We start from the raw sequence: 12925 nt of genomic DNA, 5'->3' as shown, positions 1-12925 counted from the left end.
CAGCAACCAGGCAGGAAGGAGCCAATCCCTCATTCCTCTGCATTTTGCTCTATCCAGGTCCCTAACAGATTGGATTATGCCCACTCACACTGAGGAAGGCCACTGCCATTCTCATCTCATTGAGAAACACACTCATTGACAAAATGGAAATATTCTTTGATCCTGGTATTGTATGAACAACAATTTTTCTCCCTCTCATAGGTTCTAGGTAGCAAACCTCTCCCATTAAGTAGGCTTCCTCTTTCTCCCATTGGGATTCTGCCACATTCTCATGTCCTTGATAAGGAGGTGGGCTAGAAAAGTGATATCTCAGAAAAACAAGATGGCAGAGTAGGTAAGGACACATTTAAACAGACGGAGAAACACTAGTCAGTGTGAAGCAGAGAGGACACATTCCAGGAAATAGGAGAGAACAGAATGGCAGCAGAGAGGCACCTGGAGACTGACAGACATGGGAAAACAGCAGATACAATGGTCTGGTGTTGCACTGACCAATTACCCAGCATCATTCAGCCAGCAGTGATCTGAACTCCACTAACAACCATAACACTGCCAGTAACAACATGGGAGGAGCATTTACCGGGAGCTCAGGAGGCAAACCCAGAAAAAGAATTGGTCCGTTTGATTTGACCAGGAGCAGAGTGGCAGGTCCCAGGACAGTGCAGGTACAGTGTGGATTTCACAGCCAAGTCTGCATCCTAGAGCCAAATAGGACACGATTTTGTGTAGGGAGGCAAAGGCTAAAGGACAGGACTGCACATGCACTGAGCTGGGAGTGAACTCATTTCTGATTCAGTGAACTGCAACAGTGTGGCATTTTCCAAGTGGCACATTAGGTACCATTTTGTACAGTGTGGCAAAGGCTTTCAGACTGCAGAGGCAACAATGAGTTGCACATATGCTGAGCTCTCAAATCACTGAACTCAGTGTATTGCATTGGTCCCACAGGAAAATAATATTGACTATGGCATCAAAATAGGTCAAAATAGGTCCGTGTGGCACCCAGAACTAACAGCCAACAGGTTCTGGCAAGATCAACACCACCAACAACCTAGCTAAATAGGACTCCTGGTGTCTCCCTAATCCTGGGATCTGCTCCACCAGAAGTGGGAAAATGTTTGCAGAGGCAACACTGCAACCTCAACATGATATCACAGGAAGTAGAGAGTGGTGAGGCAGGAGCTGGGGCTAAGATGATCATAGTGGAAAAGTAACATAAGAACCAAGATCTCGAACTCGCTGGAGGCAGTGGCACAAGTGACTACAAAAAAAGAACCGCATACCACAAAAAGTAAAATCAAATAATAGACCTGTGGGTGACACAGTTTAGAAACCTGCCTCAAGGACAAGATTCTGATAACCAGAAGTACAATGACAAAGAGCAAAAGAGGAGACAAAGGCATCATGAATATTACTGAAGATGCCCCTGAAAAGGAGCAAAAAGCCTTTGCCAAACTCAGAGTTCACTGAGGAAGATATCAAGAAAATGGGGGATATAGAATTCAAAACACTTGTTATAAAACTTCTTATCAACAATGAGAAGCACATAAATAGGTGTTCAAGGAATTCAAGAAATATGTCACACTGGAAATGAATCAAGTGAAAGTTGATATATCAGAAATGAAGAATACAGTGGAGCAAATTAAAAGTGCAATGGAGAGTTTCCAAAATACAATGAAGCAAGCAGAAAAAAGAATCTCAGAACTGGAAGATATTTCCTGTCACCAGGAGGAAATAAACAAAAAGGTGGATGCAGAGCTGGATCAGGCCAAAACAAATATTCAAGAATTGAAGACACTATTAAGAGGCCTGATATAAGAGTTATGGGAGTTCCAGATGGTGCAGAAAGAGAAGCTGGGTTTAAAAATGTATTCAATGAAATAATACAGGAAAATTTCCCTAATCTAGAGAAAGAATTGGGAAACAACATCCAGGAGGACTGCAGAACTCCTATCAGGGTTGATCAAAAGCGATATTCACCACGACACATGATAATCAAGCTCTCTTCAATTGAACATAAGGAAAAGATCCTTAAATATACACATGAAAAACTGACATAAAAGGAATGCCAATTAAACTCACAGGAGACGTCTCACAGGAAATTCTACAGGCCAGAAGAAAATGTAGCAGCATATTCCATTTTCTAAAAGGAAAAAAACTGTTGGCCCAGGATAACATTTCCAGCAAAGCTTTCCTTTGTCTTTGAAAATGAAATAAAATTTTTTAATGGTAAACAAAAGTTAAAAGAATATGCCTCAGGCCTGGCACAATAATATAGTGGTTAAAGCCCTCGCCTTGCACACACCTGGATTCCATTTGAGTGCCGGTTCTAATCCCTGTGGCCCTGCTTCCCATCCAGCTCCCTGCTTGTTGCCTGGGACAGCAGTTGAGGATGGCCCAGATCTTTGGGACCCTGCATCTGTGTGGGAGACCTGGAAGAGCTCCTGGTTCCTGGCTTTGGATTGGCTCAGCTCCAGCTGTTGCACTCTCTTGGGGAGTGATTCATCATATGGAGGATCTTCCTCTCTATCCTCCTCCTCTCTGTATATTCAGCTTTCCAATAGAAGTGGATAAATCTTTAGAAAAAAAATGCCTCTTCTGAACATGTCCTACAAAGGATACTTAAGTATGTTCTCTTGACAGAGAAGAGGAATAGCATACACCAAAACCAAATGTGCAGAACATCCCAGTGAAACAACAAAAAGACTGAATCAATAAACAAACCATTGCTAAAATGACAGGACCAACTTACCACCCATTCATATTAACCCTGAATATAAATGGCTTAAACTCATCCATCAAACTTCATAGACAGACTGGATTAAAAAAGCAAAACCCATCTATTTGTTGCCTACAGGAGACATTTTACCAACAAAGGTCACTGAAAACTTCTCATATATTTTGAATATTTAGTTTCATCTGTTTAAAATTCTTTCTCATTAAATTTTTCACTGACTCATGTATCGTACAGTAGTATCTTTTTTCTTTTCAATTATTGTGATGATCTTTACATAGTTGATTAGGGCTCTAAGGGTCAAGGACTACAGGAAAGTGGGTAAGACCATTGTTTCCACACTCTTTTTTCTTCCTGTATCTGTGGGAAGGGGGAAGATAAAATGGGAGAAGCCTTACCCAACCTCCCAACAATCAGAGGGTCCCCGATGTGGTTCACAATCTGACGACACTGCTCAAGTCGTTTTGATATTTCAGTAGTTCAGAATTGCTGCCAATCTCACCATTCCAAGCATGATGAAATCTCTCCTGAATCCACTGACTGACATAGTCCACCTTAGAGTCTCTGTTCGCCCAGATTTTCACTGCCAACATTGACTGGGGTCGTTGATTGATTTTTTTTCTGCCCTCTGCCCTCTGTTGTGGTATCAGGTGTTCACTGCAGGCTCAGATAGACTGCCACATCCTGCATATGCACCTGGTAATGCTGTCCACTGCTCCATCTGAGACACCAAGGAGCTCATTTTTGACACATGGACTCCATGGTCAGATCATGGAACCTGCAAGTCTCTTCATAGTCAGGGCTCTGCGTTCAGTTCATTTGGGAGGATCCCTAAAGAAACTTTGAGGTGATCCCAGACCTGATTCCTGTGTGTGCTTGTCAGCTCAGGGTCTGGCACAGTCCATTGCCCCAATTAGCTTATGCATATATGGGTGATTATAATTGCTGGGTCAGATCTGTTTCCAACCCTTCCAATGAAGTTGCAATCTAGTCCAATCCTGCTCACCACATATTCGACCCTCATGCAAACCAGTAGGAGCTGCAGCACAGTCGGAGTGACCCACAATAACCCCAACCAGTACTGTCCCCTGCCCTGGTTCCTGTGCTTGCTGGTATGTACAGCAGGCTGGTTCGCTCTGCCCCACATCCCATTCAGCTCTCACATATGTCACTGGGCATTGTGGCCTAGTTAAACCCAACCACCTCACTATTCAGCCCTCATACATGCTGGTGGGTGCCACTTTGGCCACACCTGACCCAGTCCTGGTTCTCGTGCTCACCAGTGGAAGTGGCAACCCAAGAGGGAGTTGCCCACTGTTTTCTAACTAGACCCACTCCCAAATAATGAACTCTAGGTGATTCTATAGTTTAACTTGACAGAATTAGCCCCACCCCTACTCCCGTTCCAGCATCTGACAGCTGATGCTGAGGCAAAGCTCCAAAAACCCCCATTCATTCTGACTTATGCTCAAACAACAGTCAACCCAGCCTGGTTTTTTCCCAGTCCAGGCCAACAGGTGTTGTAGCTCTGCCTGGTCTAGTCTTCCCCCATTCTAACTCATGCTCTCCAGTGGGAGTGGTGATCCAGCAGGGGAGCCACATGCAGCCCTCCTGCCAGCTTTTCTCCTTCCCGCACCTCCCACTCCTTTCCAACCCCCGTTTCTCACATGTGCTGGTTGGGTGCTGCGGCCCAGTGTGGCATGACTCACCTAGCCTCTGCATTTATCAGTGGGTGCTGTAGCCTGGCCTAGCACAGTACACTCCAAATTCTAGCTCATGCTGCTGGGGCAATAACCTAGCCCAGTCCAGCTGGCATCCAGTCAAAGACTTAATGTATATTGGTATGTGTTGTGATTGAACCCTGCTGGAACCACACTCTTTTCTGGTGCTTGAACCCGCCAGGAGGTGATATCAACTGGCCCAGCCAAGTCTGACCCCAAGTCTGACCCTGTTGTTCACCAAATGTATGTCAGTTTGTGTACTATTCCCTGGCCTTGTCTGGGCTGCTCCCTATTGTGGTTCTTGCATTCACAGGCAGGGACTATGTCCCAACAGAAAAGTTGCCCAAGCTCCTCCATCAGAACCATTCCCAGTGCCAGATCTTGCACATACCAGTGGGTCCATGAGCCAGTCCACTCTCTGTCCTAACAGAAACAGTGGCATTTCCTGACTGGCCTTAAACCATTCCAGTTCTTACTATTGGATGTTTCAGCCGAACCAGTTGGTGTTGGAGTCTAGCCCAGTCTGCTGCTCCCAACCCCAGTCCACACCTGTGCCAAGGGACACTGCAGCCATATCCAGAACAGAACACAGCCCCAATTCTGGCCCACATACTCACCACTGGGAACCACAATCCAGCTAGGGTATCCTCTTAGCTTCCCAACCAGGCCTATTCTCAGGTATAGATCCCACACATAGCAGTGGTTGCTCCAACCCGGCCTGGCATAATCCCTCACCTGTCACAACCTTTGCCTTTGGATATTGTAATCTGACCTGACCCAGCCTGGTTTCTACTCTTGCCACTGAGCTAAGGTTTACTCAGCACTGACTGCTCTGCCCCTTCCAAAACCATTCCACACATTAGTGAACAGTTGCAGCTACTCTGCCCAGCTTGCCTTACCCCAGGCCTGAACCATGTAATCACCAGTGGGAGTTATAACCCACTATGGGAGTGTCCCACATTCCCCCACTTGGACTACTCCCAGACCCAGATACATACATGTCTACAGGTGTTAGGCCTTTGCCCAACACAGCCTGCCCCTCCATTTTGGCCTTGTATGGGCTGGTGGACATTGCAGCCTGGCCTGCCCCACACCCTGTTTTAGGCTGGGCATGCAGGTGCAGGAGTCTGGGTCTGCCCAGACTGTTCTCGGTCCCTGTACCTGTGAGTGATGGCAGGTTCCATGGTCACACCTAGCTCTGCCCATACCCACCACAACACTTGAGCTAATCAGCGGGACTTGGATTTCCACAGGCCTGGGCCCACATATCCCCATAAACAATCTATCCCTGGACCTGATTCTCTCACATGCTGGTTAGTGTCATGGCCCTGCCTAATGTGATCTGTCTCCTGTTCCAACGTTTAGTCAAGTACTTGGATCCAGACCTGATAGACAGGTCCCCAGCCCTAGATTTGCATGGACTGGCATGGTGGTCAACAATGTTCCATGGTAACAAGCCCTACTCACAACTCTCATGTAGGCTGTTTATCAGTCTGACCCATAGAGACCGTCTGGTCTCTCCCTTCCAAATCACCAGATCTCAGTCCCCCGGCTTACCTGCAAATACATGACCTTTTCATTGGGAGTTCCTCAGGATTTATATCTCACCAACATACACAGAGGCCTTATCCGTGAATGTTCCTAGGCAGCAATTCCATACCCTGAATACCCCAGCACACAGAGTCTCATGCCAATTGGCACTCTTGCCATCCTGACAAGCCCAGGACTCACTAACCACATGGCAGCGGTTGCTGCAGCTAGGGCACCAAACATTGAGTCTGAACTGGCTGGGCTACCCCCGCAGCCAGTAGACCCTTTTTATTCAAGAAGATTCTTGATTTTCTCTTTCATTTCTTCAGTGACACATTAGTCACTCAGTAGCATATTATTTGACTTAATGGCATTTTTAATTTCTTTTTATCTTCCTGTTGATTTTGTTTTGTGGCTTTTCATTTAAGGGGATGTATAGTAACTGTGTAACAGACTATCATATCCAGATGTGAGGACACAATTCAATATGCATCTCTACTTCCAGACCAAAGATGGACTCCCAATGAAACTGTTAACCGTTTTTACAATAGGATGCTGGACTCTCTGCCATTGTCCATGCCTGCAATGATGGACATACGACTGTTTATGAAGAACTATTCTATAGTAATAATATAGGGGAACTCAATGGGAGAGTGTCCTTGGAAAGGGGGTAAAGGAAATCCCAAAGCTTATGGAATTATATCATAAAATAATAATAATAGAAGTAAAATTTAAAAAATGAACAGTGACATCTCTTCATCTTTGTGGGAGACAGACTCAATGTCAAGGAAGGGATGAAGATCCATCATTGTGTAAATTATCAATAGTGCCAGCATTAAAGGTAGAGGTAACGGTTCATTTCAGACAAAATGAACAAGCATGAATTTTGAAGATAACTACTCAGAAACAATATCTTCCTCATTTAGATGAAGGTGAAAAGAAAAAGCAAAAACAAACATAAAAACGGGATTCAGAGAAAAGTGACTTGTCTGAGTTTGAACAACTGTAAACAGAAAAAAAAGGATACCTAACCTAGTACTATTTTCACTTGAAAACAGCCAATCCTTTGACTTATTAGAGTTATATCTCCAGTGCTTACTTCTGTAGCACATATATTAAAAAATATAAACTGCCAGGATTTTATTACTATGATAAGCATTTTTATACATATGTTTGTGTGTGTGCACACGCACTCACGTGCACCACTTTCCTGACTCAGTTCATGCGGCATTCACCTTAGTTTGCAACACCATTGATGAAGTTGCATTGTTCTGTCAATACTCCCCCTCATCTTGAGCTAAAAACTGTATATTCACACAGTCTTCTATTGGAAGTAACGGAGCTATCATGGCCAACTACTAAAGAAAGGCAAGGTCCATAGACTATGACCTGGGTGTTTGTTTTTAAAATCATCAGAATACCACCACTCACCTTCTTCTTTTTCTGTACCAATAATGTCAGAGTCACTATTCAATTGACTTTCTCTTTCTAAAAACCCATTATGATCCCCTTTTCACTGTGGTATAATATACATAAATTAAAGGTTATCATATGACGCAGTCATCCCACTCCTGGGAATGCGTTAAAACAAAAATACACCCAACATCCATGCATAATTCACAATAGTTAAGATATGTAACGAACCCAGATACCCAACAACAGATGAATGGATAAAGAAAATGTAGTACATTTACTTCGTGGAATACTACTCAGCCATGTAGAATGAAATTTTACTGTTTTCAACAAATGAACCTAGCTGGAAATCATTATGCTTAGTGAAACAACCAGCCCCCAAAATACAAATATTATTTGTTCTCTCCAATATACAACAACTAACACATAGTGCCCACAAAAAGACCCTGTTACCTCTACATGGGAGATTCTGGGAAATAATGGATGGATACAGCATGCATCTTTATTCCCTTATTCCTCTACATTATTTTGTTCATTTTCCTATACTTGCCATGCCAAAATACATCTGTATATCAGAAAGTTGAGCATGTAATAGTGAAATGAATGATTATGCCATTGTAATAATGTGAGGACAACAGGAAGAGGATGTAGGGAGGGAGAGAAGGTTAATTTCTTATCCTTATAAATGAATCTTTTTTTTTTAAAGTTACATTTCAAGTATATTAGCCAGTATCCTTAGATACATTCACAATGCTGTATAACTTTTCACAAGCCTCTCCAGAACTTTTTAATCATCCAGAAAGAAACTCTCTACTCATTAAAAGTACTCTCCTTTCCCTCTTCCCCAACAGTAGCCAATAACCTCTGTTTGGCTTTCTATCCCTATAAGTTTACCTTTCTAAAATATCTGTAGAGAAGAGGTAGTGTTTAACATCTGTCCTTTATCTGACTGATTTCACTTGGTAGAATGCTTTCAGGTCTTACCTATTTTGTAGTATCTATCGGAGTTTAGTTCTTTCTTATGACTGAGTCTTTCCTCTATAAGAATATACCACATTTTAACTATTTGCTCATGTGTCTTTGAGCCCTTGGGCCATTTCATTGGCCCTTTTCCAACACATTCTCCACATTACCAAAGTAGAGGATTTGTCTTAGCAGCAGCCAGCCTCTACATGTTTCTAGCTTGAACTTCATTACTGATCTTTCTACCTGCAAGCTTACATCTTGACTGTAAAAATTGTTCTAATTTCCTCACCTGCAGATGTAAGACTCCATTTTCATACATGATTTTGAACTGTTTTTCAATTCACAGATCTCTCCCAGTTGCTCCTCAATAAACACATCTGAAAACCAGTGACTAGTTCCTTTGCTCTTTCCTCCAAATTCAAATTCACTTCTGTCTACACTATGATTAATGCAAACCAATTAAATATTCACATACCTTAACCCTTCTCACAAAACAAATCCTTCTGCCCAGTTAAATCCTTTATTCCAACCATCTTCCCAAATTCTCCTGACATGCTTCCTTGAAAGTTCATACATCATTTTGTTTAAGAGTTCATGAGGAGTACTAGTTGTCATGAATTGCACCAAGAATGCTCTTGGTCCTTACAAAGTAGAACTGCCTATTGCTGAAAAGGCAATTGGTGAAGATAGAATCTATATGGGCACATCGTGATTGTGCAAAAGGAACTTGGATTAATGAGCTGGTCTTATAGTATAACAGGTTAAACCACGATTTTCAATGTTGGAATCCCATACTAGGGTGCTTGTTTAAGTCCCTGCTACTCCATTTCCAATCCAGCTTCCTGCTAATGTCCATGAAAAGGCAACACAAGATGGCCCAAGAAGTTGGACTTATTTCACTTGGGTGAGAGACTAGGACACAGTTCCTGGATTCTGGCTTCAGCCTTGGTCCAAACATTGCTGCCCAAGCCATTTGGGGATGAATCAGAGGATGGGATATGCCTCTCTCTGTCACCCTCCACACCTCCTCTCTGCTCTGCCTTTTAAATAAACTGTGTAAAAATACAACTTGGGTTAAGGGTAGAGTAATCAAATTGAGTAGTTTTGTTTTGTGATATCTTGATATCTTGGGGCCTTGCTGGCTGGAGAGAGAGCACCTTCTAGAGCTGGTTAATTTCTGCAGATAATAACCAACTAGCCTGAAAACATAACTTTCATATACAAACCAATCAATCATAAATCCATAATGTCCATCACCTTGCATAACTTCTACACAGTAGTCATCATTTCCTTTGCCCTGTGTCAACCCAAGGAACCAGATATCACATGTATGTGCAGAACCCACAAATATTGTTCAAATTGCTTTCCTTACCTTTCCTTCTCTCACCCAGAATATAGAACGAAGGCTCTGGGCTATGCTTTTTTTTTTTTTTTTAACTTTCATTGCCTCCTGATCAAACCTAGTACTTTACCCCAGACCTAATGGCTGTCTGAAACAGGTATGCCTCCTTCTCTGGAGAGATGTTCTTCATTCAGTAGCCTTAGATTGTCTATTATCATTGTTACCCATGAATTTAAAAACCTGCAGGTAGAATTGATTAGTCTAAACTGCCAGTGGTATCCACGCATCCTGAAAGGGAGTAAGAACAGTCCATGTGTTCTTCTATTAACTTGTCTCAACAAATATTCTAAAGCCATGCTGTGCAGAGTTAACACAGCATGCCTGCTGCTATCTTATAAAGGCCTGCTTATAAGGCCAGTCCTGATGGCAGTGGTTGGTGGAGTGCTAGGAGGTTCCTATGATTAATCCATGAGTGTGGATTACTTTTCTAAGCTACTAACATAAGCAATACAGATCATTAGTTTCCTTATGGAAGGATGGAATGTGGGCATAGACCAGCTAGGGGATGTCCATATGAAAAGCCTACACATTGAGTAATGTTTGTAGCATGTCATATGTCTTGCCTCAATGCTTTACTGAGGATCTAGAGTGTCCTGTGTGACTCCATTGGGAGAGGATTCTTTGGAGCTTTTACCTGGTCTCCCCATGTGCTTTTTCCATTTGCTAACTATGCTTAGTATTATTTCACCATGATAAATCATAACCATGAGTAACAGCTATATGTGGAGACCTGTGAGACTTGGCAGTCATTGATGTAATTCAAATTTTATTCATTTGGTTTTCTTATTAAAGCAAGTCTGATCCACAGTCATCATTTACTGACAGATACTATAGTCATTTCTAAGGTCCCTTCCTATCCCTAGAATGTGGAAGCTTCCTGTTTGGTTGTCTATGGGAACAACTACCTTGCTGTGGTTTTTCCCCCTACAGCCCAGGAGTTCCTTTCAGTGGCCCTGCCGGCTCTTTCTGAATGAATATGCAGACATCTCCCTCCACTCTATGGAGCAAGGCCTAGACAATTCCAGGAGAATGTAGTGTCCATGAATTCTATCTCAGTCCTTTCCTTTCCTGAAGGGTGTAGTTTTCGACTCTATTCTCAGACAGTTCACACCCTTGTTCCTTGGAATTTGGTTCCCAGGTCTAGATAACCACTAAGTCCTTCTAAGGGCTGTGAATTGCAGAGCACAGAAGCTAAGATCTAATATGCAATATTTTGGGGGTGAGTACGAACGTGTGTGTGTGTGTGTGTGTAGAAAGCTAGAGAAAGGGGAACGGACTGGTGGAAATCAACCCTTTACTCTCAGAATCTTCTACAACAGTATCAACAAAACACAAAAGTATTACTTTAATAGATTATTGTGCTACAGAAAGAATAACATTAAGCTTTCTTAGATTTAAAAAAAAACTTACCCAAATCATCTACATAATGAGTCAGCAATGCTTCTTCAATTTTATCTGTTACTAACATAGTTCATTATTACTCAACCTTTCATCAATATGTAATCTTCAAGGAATCTCCAGTTGATTCTCTGCTTATAATATGTAGACAAGTCTTACCAGTTTATGACTAAGAAAAGAGTTCTAGCTGAAACAGCTATTGGTAACAACCATTAAGATATATTCTAGAAGACTAACCATCACAAACAGCAACCATACAGGCCATAACCATGGCCTATTTGGTGGCCATCTCCACTGCTGCAGTGGCCACTATTTCCTACCCAATCCTTGACTGGTTGTGGCTGTGGGCCCTGTGCAGGACTACAGCCAGGAATCCAAAACCACCTACCTGGAAAACCTTCTGCCCCTCCCTGAGTATGAATTGGCCCTGCCGAAGTTGGGAGAGAAAGTGGATGATACTTTTCTCATTCAAGCTCAAGGATTACCCTGGTCCTACACTGTGGAAGATGTGATGAACTTCTTAAACTGCAGAATCCAGAATGATGAGAATAGGATACATTTCCTCTTAAACAGAGATGGGAAATGAAGGGGTGATGCCTTAATCAGCATGGAGTTCAAGCACAATGTGCATAAAGCCTTGAAGAGGCACCACATGCACATTAGCCATTGCTACAGGGCAGCATATGAGATAAACAATAAAGATGTGGATGCCTTAATGAAGAACCTGCAGGTCAAATCTTTGCCTGTGGTAAATGATGGTGTGGTCAGTTACTGAGCACTTCCTTACAGTTGCAATGAGAAAGACACTGTAGACTTCTTTGCAGGTCTGAATATAGTGGGCATCACTTTTGTGAGGGATTACAGAAGGAAAAGAAAAACAGGGAGGTCTATGTGCAGTTTTAAGAACCTGAGGTGACCAACCAAATCCTATTGAAACACAGGGAAGAAACTGGGAACCAATAGTGATATTTCCAAGCAGAAGGAATGAAGTTTGAACACATGTTGGCTCTCAAAAGGGAAAGAAAAGGGCGTCTTCTACTCCTGAGTATAAAACTGAACAAAAAATGGTCTTTGAAGAACATTAAGTAAATGAGGATATTCACCCCCTGACAGCTTTTGAAAGTAAGAAATAGAATTGCCTAAAGAAGCTTCAGAAAAGCTTCCAGAGTCTGTGGATTTGGTGATTTCACTGCATTTTGTCCACATGAGAGGGCTGCCTTTCCAAGCCAATGTCCAGGACATTATGAAATTTTTCACTCCCCTGAAGCCCATGAGGATCACCATGGAGTACAGCTCCAATGAGAAGGTCGGCGGGGAGGCCCACGTGCACTTCACTAGCCACAAAGACACTGTGGCTGCCATGTGAAAGGACCAGCCCCACGTCCATCACAGATATATTGAATTCTTCCTAAATTCATGTCCAAAAGGAAAGTAAGACTTCCAATAAAGGTGAAGCAAGAAGCATTTCATTTGCATGTCTTTTGGGGACTTGAGATATAATGTTCTAATTTATTAGCAACAACTGCTAGAGAAAGGGTTTTGGGTTTTTGAATTAATTACTTCTAAGAAAAATTGCACAATGAACTGTTTACAAAGAGAAAGAAGAGATTCATTTTGGGATTATGAAACAAGCCATCAATGAAAACTTTTGTTTAAACTGTTCAGGATTTGATTTCAAAAACTTATGATTTGAACAATTTGTTTTGGTAGAGGATATGTTACACATTATGAAGACTACACATATTTACTTGGCACTTTTTA

General features: G+C 42.4%; 1 pseudogene; it reads left to right on the top strand.

The window, feature by feature from the left end:
* The first annotated feature begins 11498 nt into the window (after positions 1-11498).
* LOC121158652 lies at positions 11499-12599 on the top strand (annotated as a pseudogene).
* The last annotated feature ends 326 nt before the right edge of the window (positions 12600-12925 follow it).

This window comes from Ochotona curzoniae, unplaced genomic scaffold, assembly GCF_017591425.1.
Source record: "Ochotona curzoniae isolate NIBS_2020 unplaced genomic scaffold, NIBS_Ocur_1.0 contig_3819, whole genome shotgun sequence".
NCBI classification, from domain to species: domain Eukaryota; kingdom Metazoa; phylum Chordata; class Mammalia; order Lagomorpha; family Ochotonidae; genus Ochotona; species Ochotona curzoniae.
This window is presented reverse-complemented; position numbering and strand designations above follow the sequence as displayed.